This window comes from Aythya fuligula, chromosome 1, assembly GCF_009819795.1.
Source record: "Aythya fuligula isolate bAytFul2 chromosome 1, bAytFul2.pri, whole genome shotgun sequence".
NCBI lineage: Eukaryota > Metazoa > Chordata > Aves > Anseriformes > Anatidae > Aythya > Aythya fuligula.
In genome coordinates, this window is record NC_045559.1 from 75,714,428 (window position 1) to 75,726,241 (window position 11,814).

The following is an 11,814-nucleotide window of genomic DNA, read 5'->3' on the forward strand; positions in this document are numbered from 1 at the left end:
TTTCTTTATATATATTTTTTCAGAGCGCTCTAATTGAATTAACTAGCAACAAGAGATGGCAGATTGATGGTGGCTGGAGACTAGGTACTAATTTTTCCCCACAAATAGATGTGTTCTCGCAAGCAGAGGCAATTGACCTCTTCCCGACAGCTCTGGCATCGGGGTCACCCCCACAGGGCTGTGACCTCTCTCCCTGCCCCCTGGCTCATGTAGGCTGTCAGAGGTCCCTTGGCTCTTTGATGGGAGCTGCTTCTTAGCCAGAAGCAGCCAACTTATGCCTCATAAAGCACCAAGAGCTCTTGAGCCACCATCTACATCAGGGATTTTCTTCTTTTATTTTCTTTTATTTTTTTTTTCCCTATGACTTACAAACTCCTCAAAAACATATGTAAAAGGGCTTTTTATGCAAAATGTTTTTTTGCCCCAGCTAAAACCCTCCATTGCCTTGCAGTGCCTTGCTGGTGTCAGCCTACCCAGGTCCTGGAGCAGGAGGTGGGCATCTGCTTGTGCCATTCTCACAAGTGGTCCATTCACACTTGCGGACCATTCTGTTTGTACCACTCACACTATGCGGTCCCAGCAATTGTGCCGAAGGGGCCACAGAGCACTCATGTCCTCTTATCACTTGTGTGGACCACAAGCCTTGCACAAGTAAAAAGACAGCATGATAGCTAGTGGTGAATAAATCAATAATTCTGTCTACGAGGAACTTCTCCCACTCCCTTCTTTGCAGAGCTGTTGGGACACCATCCAATGTAACACCAACATTTTTTCAAGCAGAGGCAATAATTTACACTGGTGTAAATCAGAATTGCTGCTCTGACTTCAGTGGATTTACACCACATGATTCATGCTCCTGCTTGCAAGCACGAAACCTGAATCCCTGGCCAAAAGGCTCACAGCTCCAGCAGCAAAACGGCTGGAAGCAGGACCCAGGGGTGCTGAGGCCTGCCAGGGCTGTACAGCAAGTCGGTAGCAGACCATGGGAGGGAAGCCAGGGGTTTGTTTCCTGCTACTGGTACACACAGCATCACTCTGCTGGTTCCTAAATGACCCAAATGAGAGCCATCTGTCCCAAGACGTGAAAACCGCTCATGTTTTGGATCCCAGCACAGGCAGCTGTCAGGTCTGGGAGCTCAGCTGAGGGGATCCCTCCCTCCTCTGGTGACTTCCCATGGGGCAGGGATGAAGGGCAAAGTCCCCCCTCTCTTTTCTTTCCTTTCTAACTAAGCATCTTGGGAATGTTTTTTTTCTGTGGGATTTTTGCCTCCCCTGGTGCTTGGGGTCATTTGTTATATGAGTGGGAGAAAATAGTAATCATGGCAGCAAATAGTCATCAGCAGAGACTCTCCTGATCCCAGAGGATCCCAGTTTCAAATCTGGGCCAAGAGGCAGTGGCTGGTGGTCCTCCCTCCCATCAGCACCCACTGCCATGGCAAAGTGCCGGCCTTTCCATTCATGACATGGATGCTGACATTGGGATGTGTGGCTCAGAAAGGGGAACAGCAGGGTGATCTCAGATGTAGTCTGGTAGAATTTGTTTATGAATGAAAGGAGGAAGAAGAGTATTTCTACTTTATTCCCTTTTCTTGTGGATCTTTTTTTAAATTTATTTCAAATAATAAAAAAAAAGGGGGGGGGGGAGGGGGGACTGTTTTTTTTGTTTGTTCGTTTTGTTTGTTTGTTTGTTTGTTTTAAGACACAATCATAGAATCATCTAGGTTGGAAAAGACCTTCAAGACCCTCAAGCCCAGCCATCAACCTGACCTTGTGAGTGCCATCCCATCATGATATGCATGGCCCACTCAACCCAGAGGAAACCCTACCATTTTGAAGCAAGTATGTCCAGGTGGAAGGCAGGGAGGGAGACTGGGGCCATCTAGCTCCTTGCAGTCAGGCAGTGTGGCTGCCTTCCGATGGGCTTCAGTTGCTTGTTGTACACAGATTTCCAATATGCAGGATGGGTATGGTCAGGTGCTTGTAGAGATAGGGAGTGAAATTCAGAACAGGGCTGGACTTCATGCCCTGCAGCATGCAGTTTGGAGTCATGCTTCTGCACTTCATTCTGGAGAAGTCAGATTTGCTCATGTGATGCCCTGCACTGCTGCAAATGCCACTTGCACAATTTCTCAGTGGGATCTTCGTTTGGTAAGGGCTCATTTCCTGGGATGCTGCATTGCACAAGGATGGGGTGTCTGCAGGACAAGCACTTGTATCCTCATGCAGACGAGCCAAAAGTTTCCAGAGATTTGGAAGGGGCTACTCACAAGCACCAATGCAGACAGAAAACTACCCTGCTGATCTGGGCACCCATCTTGTGATTTGAGGCAGGAGGGGCTGATTCATTATTTCCAGCTGCATTTCGGCACACAGTGAAATGTGGGCGTTATGTTTTGGTCTGTCACTCTCTCTGGCCAGCATGGCCCAGCTGGCATCTCCAGTGAGGACATCCCTGGGAGGATGAGGTGTTGCTGACAGGAACAGGGGCTTGCACAGGGATGGCTGCTCTTGGGGAAGTGAGGGGCAGTGGCAAGCTCTGCCTCCCAGTTAGCAGATGATCCACCATGGATCGAAACACCTGCCAGTTGTGCCCACTGCCTCCCACAGCCTTTGGCTGTCTCTGCTAGTGCACATTTGTCCCTCCACCGAGCCAGCTGGGCAGCTTTCTTTTTCAGTTTGTTGCATGGTGTCTATTTTGGCAAGCAGCTGCTCTCGAGAGGTTTTGCTCATGGAAACACCTGCCTGCAGCTCTGCTGATGTGAGTGATCCCCCTGGGCTTGGTGGCACCCATGCCCCGTCTGGTGGGGCTGGCGCCCACCCGTCCAGCCCACAGCCTTCGTTCAGCCTCTAAATATGTCCCACCTCGAAACTGGTCTTCCTTCATCACTGTGTGGTGTCAGCTGAGCCCTCTATTTTGTTGTTGCTGTTTTTCTTTTTTTTACAGACATTTCAACCAAACGTGGTTAAAGTAGGTTAGGGATTTGTGTCCCACTGTCCTATGACATTAGGGGATTCAATCTGCAAGTCTCAGAGGAGACTTCTGCCTGGCTTGAACTGCATTAGAGTTGTTAGGAAAAAGGTCCATATATGCTGCAAATAGAAACACAGCTGCTGAACAATAACCATGTTGCTGGGGAACTTGTTCTCTCCTTGGAAAGGTTCACTTCCAACCTATTTTGACCATTATAATTTTTAACTGTAGTTACCAACCTGTAAAACAACCCCTTTTCCTGAAATAAAAATTGATTATGAGAATTCAGGAGCAGGCAGCTCACTGGGTGTCTGTGTTGTACCTGCAGCTGCAAGCTCTCCATTAGCCCTTACCTTAAATAAGTAAAGAAAGTCAGAAATTAATGGTCTTTAATGTTTTCATTTTCAAAATAGATAAACAACTCTGGCTGTCTTCATTTTGGGGTGTTCATCTCAGGACAGCTTAAGAAAAGAAGATTTTCAGGGGCTACAGAACCCCTCTTCTCTGAAACTCAAGGCTTTTGAAGGCTTTTCAGGTGGGAAAAGCAAAAGAGCTGGTTGCTTTTCTGTTGCTGGGAAATGCAGTCAAGGAATGCAGAGATGCTATCTGGTGCAGCTGACCCCTTCCCTAAGCCCCAGCTCACTATAGCTGGCTTGTTCCTCCTGCGAGTTGTGGCAGGACACAGAATCTTGTGCGACGGCTGCCCCTGTCATCTATAGCATGTGTTCAGTCTGAGGTTGGGATCATGAAACCTGGTCCAGTGAGGGCAGGCAGCCAGCTGCAAACTGCTGCCTCCCTCCCTCCCACGGGATCCATGGCTGGCTGGCCCTGCACAAGCACTGCTTTCCTTCTGCCTAGGAGAGCATACCCAAGCCCAAGTCCCAGCTCAGCTCTACAGAGGATGACTTTGTTTCAGCCTACCACACATTTATGGGTAGAGTGTCCCTCCTAGGGTTGTCAGTAAGTAAGAGCCAGCACAGGGCTGATTTATAAAAAAGAAAGGGGGGAGGAAGTGGGGAAGGGGGAAGCAAAGACAGCCACCGATTCCCTGCTAAGCTACCCCCTCACTGGCCTTGGCTTGGTCAAGATGAAATGGATGCAGCACTTGCTGCCTGCACCTATGGAGCCCCCTGAAACACAGGAAGCCATGCACTCTAGGGTGGTTAGGGGTGACCATGAGCCCTGAACAACATCTCAGCACAGAGATCTGCCCCCATCCTCACTGAGGTCTCCATCACCCACCAGCCCCACTGCCACCATGAGCCTGGGAGATGCTCACGGCAACAGGCCCACACTCTTCCACATCTGAAAACGATGCTGTGGGTGATGGCTGACAGGAGCAAACCAGAGGGGAGAGCTGCAGGGCTTCATCATGCCTCCCACTCTCTCTCTTCCTCCTGGTTTGAGCTGCTTGCTCCCGCTGTTGCAGGCAGACCTGGGATGGGGCAGGTCAACCGGCTGCCAATTGACGTCAAAGGGGTGCTGGTGGTTTGAGCGAGATGAGGGACTGCTTCTAGTCAAGGTGGGTTTCCAACACCACAGAGAAATGTTTAAATCCTCCTCCTTCCCCTCCCTTTGCTCCAGGAAACAAGCGCCTTATTTCATTCATCAGCTGTTTTGGTTATGGCAATAATCCTGCCCATATTGTGGCTACTTGGGTGTTTGCTGAGGACCGAGCAGCTCAGATAATGCTAGCAAAGAGCAATAGAGCCAAAAGAGAGTGGAAAGGCAGGAGGAAGCCAGGTTTAAACTCCTCTGCTCCAGCTTGAGTCACATGAGTCCAGGCAGGATGAAAGCCACATATTTTCTTCTCACGTTGCCTGCAATATTTTTGAGGCTTGCAAAAAAATGAGTCGCTGGGTTCCTGACATTCTTCTCTTCCTCTTCAAATCATGCCATGCACTGTGAAATTCATTCAAGCAAAGAGAGCTAATTTGAAATGGGTGCGTTTTCCTTTGACTGTTCAGTTATTCTTGAGCCATCTGATTTTCATTTGGTGCTATGTCTATTCGCTGCAGCCCCTGTGTTTTCACTTGTCTCAGTGTGATCTTGTCAGTGGCAATGTCAGTATATTTTTCTCAAAGCAAGCACCACAAGACCTGCTCTATATGCAGCCTAGACTGATGTGTTAAACTGCAACATCTAAACACAGAGCAATTCCTATGGGGAAGTCCTAGAGGAGTCAATGCATTGTTTCCACTCCGCTTCAGTTCAGGCCGGTGCTCTTGAATCAGTTCATATACATTGTTACCCATACTTGAGGATGTGTTATTTAGGCTTATCCAAAATAAACATGCTTCAGTTGAGACCAGCACACAGACCATCACATGGAAAGGTTTGTGATAATAACTGCTTGTGTTTTTGTCCCTTAATCAACCCACTTTCTCTAATGGTTAGCTCTAGTGTGATGCAGCAGGTCTAATAATGCTTTCTATTACGCACTGGAAATATTACTTAGCCCACAGATAGAAGAATGTGAGGATGAATTCCCTACATGAGCTGTTTCAAAGCTACTGACATCAACAACAGCTGGAAGGAAACTCCTATCAAAGTCCAAGCCAACCCAGTGAACGTGGTTCTTTTGGTAGGAAGAACCCCATATAAAGGCCAGGGTGTTCCTTATGCCTACCCACAGCAAGCCTCAGCATGTGACTGTGGGCATCACATTGTCCTCAGGGACCCACACAGCAGGGCACAGGGGAAAATGTGGGACCACATTATAGCCATCTCCCCACAACCAACTTTGTTAGAATCATAACATCACAGACTCACAGACTGTTGGAAGGGACCCACAAGGATCATGGAGTCCAACTCCTGGCTCCACACAGGACCACCCAAAACCAGACCCCATGTCTGAGAGCGCTGTCCAAATGCTTTTTGAACTCCAGCAGGTTTGGTGCCGTGACCACTGCCCTGGGGAGCCTGTCCCAGTGCCTGATCACCCTCTGGGTGCAGAACCTTTCCCTAACCCCCAGCCTGACCCTCCCCTGTCCCAGCTCCATGCTGTTCCCTTGGGTCCTGTCACTGTCCCCAGAGAGCAGAGCTCAGCGCCTGCCCCTCCGCTCCCCTTGTGAGGGAGCTGCAGGCCGCCATGAGGCCTCTCCTCAGCCTGCTCTGCTCTGGGCTGAACAAAACAAGTGACTTCAGCTACTCCTCAATGTCTTCCCCTCTAGACCCTTCACCATCTTTCTAGCCCTCCTTCGGACACGCTCTAACAGTTTGTGTCCTTCTTACACTGTGGTGTCCAAAACTACACACAGTACTCAAGGCCTCACCAATGCAGAACAGAGCAGGACAACCACTTCCTGCGACCAGCTAGCACCACGGACACAGCTGGCCATCCTGGCTGCCAGGGCACACTGTTGACTCAAATTGCTGTTGACCAGAACCCCCAGACCCCTCTCTGCAGGGCTGATCTCCAGCCTCTTGTACCCCGGTCTGTACATATATCCATGTCTGCCCCTTCCCAGGTGCAGAACCTGTCACTTACTCTTGCTGAACTTCATGCAGTTGGTGACTGCCCAGCCCTCTAATTTGTCAAGATGTCTGTGCAAGGCCTTTCTCTCCTTGAGGGATTCAAAAGCTCCTCCTAATTTAGTATCACCTGCAAACTTACTTTGTGTGCATTTAAGTCCTGAACTGGCCCTAAAATTGAGCATTGGAGAACCCCACTAGTGACTGGCCACCAGTCTGATATAACTCTATTTAACCCTTTGAGCCTGACCTGTCTGCCAGTTGCTCATTATGTAACTGTTTAGCTGTATGCTGAATATTTTGTCCACAAGGATGTTGTGAGAAACAATGTCAAAAACTTTGGTGAAGTCCAAAAAGATTACATCAGTTGGCTTCCCTTGGTCAACTAGGTGGGTAACATTGTCATAAAAGGAAAGTAAGTTAGTAATTAGTTAGGAAATTGTGCATCATCATCTCCAACACAGCAACACTTTCCTGAGCTGAATGATGTGTATTTTTGCTTTTCCCTCCACTCTCCTACTCCCTGGTGTGTGTCTCCCCCAGTAGCCTGCCATAGCTTGTCACAAAGCCAACCAGAATCTTCTGAAGCATGCCAACATGGGCCAGCCCCATGGGACCCCTCCTGACTGCTTCCTTATTGTAAAGGATCTTCCTTTTTTCAGGTAAAACTTCCAGGGATTTGAGTGGAAGTTGGGCCTGATCAGCAGCCACTGGGCCAGAGCTTGCCAGTTCCCACAAGCCAGTAGCACGTTTGCTTGAAGTATTATTGGACTATTAGCCCAGAAGGCCCATGTGATTTTCAAGCACTGGATCTCTGCAATTTCTGACAATTTGCCACAAACAATAGAGTGATCAGTGACTTGAGCACACTTTCAGAAAAACTCAGGAGAAGTCTCGGAGACCAATTTGCACATTGTGGCTCAAAAAGCAGGGGCTGCTCACATGCAGACCGGGTGCCTTTTCCAGAGCTGCTGGTGGCCTGAGGTGAAAGGGCCAGTGGACGATGTGCAATAAAACCACACAACCACTCTGGGAAACAGAAGCAAGGGAAACACTGAAAGCTGAGTGGAGCAATAAGATAAGTTTTATTAGAAACAAATCAGAGGTGCAAATCCTGCTGATTCAGAAGCAGATAATTTGCTAGCTGAGATCGTTGCATCTTCTTTGGTAGACAAGGAAACACTGAATCTGAAAACAGCAGCTTTAGCAGAGTACACACAGATATATGAGTACAGGACATAAGCTGCCCTCCACCAGGCCCAGCTAGGTTACAAAATTCAATTCCTGTGGCAACAGCAAAGAATATCAGCGAGAAGCCTGGCTGGCTGGGTCCTTGCATGATGCAATGCTGGGGTGCTTGTGTGTCTCCTACCAACAGGGAGGATCCAGAACAAATATATTCCTTTGTATGGAATGCTCAGGAATGTAGATTCCTGACCTCTTTTACTAATAACACCTTGGATCACGAAAGTCAAAAGAGTTTTCAGTGCCCGGTATTTTGTTTTCTGTACTGTTTTGTTGTTCCTCAGCATGCTGGCAGGATCAGTCAGTGAAACCAGACGGGAAGCTTTTGCTTTTCCGTTTGGTTCCCCATGGTTCCCCTTGCGTGTGTGCTCCTCCTTACTCTGGCTTCATGAGGTGGAAGGGAAAGTGTAGATGTCTGCTCTGAATTATTTTCATCACAGTTGTTCCCCTAACAATCCCAGCAAATCCCTGTGACCAACATAGTATGAACAGGGGCAGCTCCAGGGACGCAGCACATGATTGACCTGAGCCACTGGCTGCTCAGCCACCTGGGTTCTGCCCCTGTAGTGCTGTCACCTAGCTGGCTTGATGCAATGTCCCCGTAAAGACAACGAATGTTCCAAGGTGGAAACTATGCCCCTCTGCATACATGCAGCTCTGGCTCCAGGAGTGATGCTCCCAGGCAGCCTGAAGGAGGATAGATCAAGTAAAGGCTTCATCTCTTTGTAGTTTTGGTGAGAGAGAACTGCCAGACTAAATTAAGAAGTCCCTGTTCAGTCATCTGTGGGCAATTTAAAAATAGAGTTCTCCTACCTGGCCACAGAGAGTGAAATGGTGTTAAAAACCTGCCTTGCTCAAAGTTCAACAAGGCCAAGTGCTGGGTCCTGTATATGGGCTGGGGCAATCCCAAACATGAAGGCAGTCTGGGCAACAGATGGATGGACAGCAGCCCTAAAGAGGTGTTGATGGATGAAAGCTCCATGTGAGCCAGTAATGTGTGCTTGCAGCCCAGAAAGCCAACCATATCCTGGGCTGCATCAAGAGCAGTGTGGCCAGCAGGGTGGTTGTCCCCCTCTGCTCTGCTCTCATGAGACCTCACCTGGAGCACTGCGTTCAGCTCTGGCACACAAGATGGTCATGGACCTGTTAGAACGAGTCCAGAAGGGGGCCACTAAGATGATCAGAGGGCTGGAGAACCTCTCTTATGCAGGAGGGCTGAGGGAGTTGGGGTTGTTCAGCCTGGAGAAGAGAAGACTCTGGGGAGACCTCATTGTGGCCTTACAGTACCTAGAGGGGGCCTATGAGAAAGCTGGAGAGGGGCTTTTTACAAGCAAGTGTAGTGATAGGACAAGGGGGAATGGTTTTAAACTAAAAGAGGGGAGATTTAGATTAGATATAAGGAAGAAATTTTTCACTCAGAGGGTGGTGAGGCACTAACACAGGCTGCCCAGAGAAGCTGTGGATGCCCCATCCCTGGAGGTGTTCAAGGCCAGGCTGGATAGGGCTCTGGACAACCTGGTCTGGTGGGAGATGTCCCTGCCCATGGCAGGGGTGTTGGAACCAGATGGTTTTTAAGGTCCCTTCCAACCCAAACCATTCTATGACCTTACCAAATATATGATTTCCAGGACAATTGGTGTTCTTCATGCTGAGGGGTGCCTCAACCAGTGTCACTCTCTACATCTCCAGTCACTGAAAGACAACCAGCTTGCCATTTGCTGTGCCTCTGACTGCAGGATTAGTCTGTGCTCAAATCACTTGTTGCAGATTGCTCTCCTTGCTCCTTGCTCAGCCTTGGTTCCCATTTGCAAAGCATGCAAGATGCAACCCCTTAGCTGGCAACAGGAACACCTGAGCCCTGGCAAGCAACCACCCCTCCTGCTGGGGGCTGTTTTGCAGAGCGGAGAGCAGTTTGGGAGCCTGGATGGGTCTCAGCTCCCTGCTCTCCTGCTCTGCCTACAGTCAACTGCTGTGAGCATGCCTCAGGAGCTACTAATGTGGGGCCAGCTTTGAGGAGTGAGAGCATTATAATAACAAGTGAAATGTGCATTGCCTATAACTATTAAAAAAAAAAAAAAAAAAGAAAGAAAGAAAGAAAATCCCCCCTTCTTCCCTTATGCCAAGAAGCATGAAGTTTAGATGTGTCTTTTAGTGAGTCTTTTATATGTTTCCTTAGACAAAGGCATGAAAATTGAGCAGCAAACACAGAAGAAAAATGTGCCCTAGCCTTTGTAGTTGCAATCATAGTTTATAATGCTTGACTACAGAGCCAGTGTAGCAGAGGATAAACACTACAGATTAGTGATTGCAATAGGCAGCAGGGGAGGAAAAAGAAAAAGAAAAAAAAAATAATTATTTGGGTAGTTGAATGGATAAACCAACACCAAAATTCATCTGGGAGACTTTGCTCCATCCAGGTGCCGCAGCAGCCAGCCCATGTATGTGTTGCAGCTGTGCCAAACCAGGCTCGGGGAGAAGCTGCCAGCTGGATGCATGCTGCTACCTGACGTGACACCTTAGAGGGGTTTCATAGGTCCCAAATGCTTGGGGCTGCATCAGGAGCCCTGCCACAGGCTGAGACCTTTGAAATTGGCTGTGCTACCGCTCCCAGCTCTCTGTGCCCGGCAAACCTTAAGGAGGCTTTGAGCTCTGTGCTCAGGGCTGCACTGCTGTTGTTGCTCTGCACCTCCCTTGAATCCCCCTAAGCCAACACCCTGTGCTAATATCAAAAAACATTTTCCAGACGCAAGCATGAGTACGTGTGTGGGTGGGTGGGGTGCAGGGGACTATGAAAATTTCAAGGGGAGGTATGACATCCTGGCTTTCTAAATATAGAGGACGTGAACCGCGGGTCCTCTCACACGCTAGCAGCGTGCTTTCTTTTTCAAAAGGCCCCAGAGGAAATATTGCACTGGCTGGTAGTGTAAAAAAAAAAAAATAATAAAGGGGAAAAAAAAAAAAAAAAAAAAAAAAAAAAAAAGAAGTCCTGTGAGTTGATTGCAGTTTCCAGCACTCTTGCTCAGGGCTGGTTTTTAGGCAGGGCTCCAAGAAGTGCCCACGCAGGGCTGGCCCAGCACAGATGGGGACCACGTGAAGGCGCGGCAGGAGGTGGCTGCGAGCCGGCGCTTTCCCATAATGCAGGGCCAGCAAGAGGAGGAGAAGGAGGAGGAGGAAGAGTGGTGCTGGCTGCATCCCTCCGGGCCCCTGCGGCTGGCCAGGAGCATTTGCCACCGTGGCGCTCAGTCACGCTGCCAGTGCAACATGTCGGCTCGGTGCGAGGCTCTGTGTCTCGGTTCCCTTTTCATTGCCGTTATTGCTGCCCCGGTATTTGCATAGCACGACACCGAAATGCCTCAGAGCATTTCCAGGAGGAGAGTGGTGGCTGCTGCTTCTCCTTTTACAGACAGCAGCGGCATGTGCGTGTGCTGGTCAGGGGAGCGGTTGTGTCACCGCGGGTTACAGCCTCTGGAAAAGTTTTGCAGAACTGAATTTAATCGAGACTGATGCTCTTTAAGATGAGCTATAAAATCCAATGGAGAGTTATACCCTAGTAATATACCCCCCTCAGAGAGTCTAAGCACCGTCTACAGAAAGGATCTCCTCTCTATGAAGTCCTCTAGGGCTTGAGTTCTCATTTACACAAAGGGCCCTTTTAGCTGTGTAAAATGGCCATAAAGTAGGTGTAAAAATGATCGATGGCATCTTTACAACCCCTTTACACTGTGAAAACAGCATAAAGTGGCCAGGGTGCAAATGAGAATCACACCTGGGTTTTGAGAGCAAATTACACAGGGGCCCTCACAATTTCTGTGTGTCCAGAACCATCTGCTCCTGCCCCATTCTGTGTGATTCACATAGAGAATACATGAATACATTTCCAGGAGAAATATATATATATTTAAAATGTTCTTTTCTTCAACACCCCTGTCCTCTCTGTGCCTGCAAGTCCCAGCATGTCTCCTGGCTTGCTCCGTATGAATTTCCCTGACAGGAAAAGGCTGGGAGCTGCCTGAATGTGCTGTGGTAGGTGCTAATCCTCTAATTAGTGCTTTCCAAAATTCTTGATCTGAGCAAAATACCTGTTGTAAAACCATACCCAGGAGAAACACAGTTCCAAGAGCTAC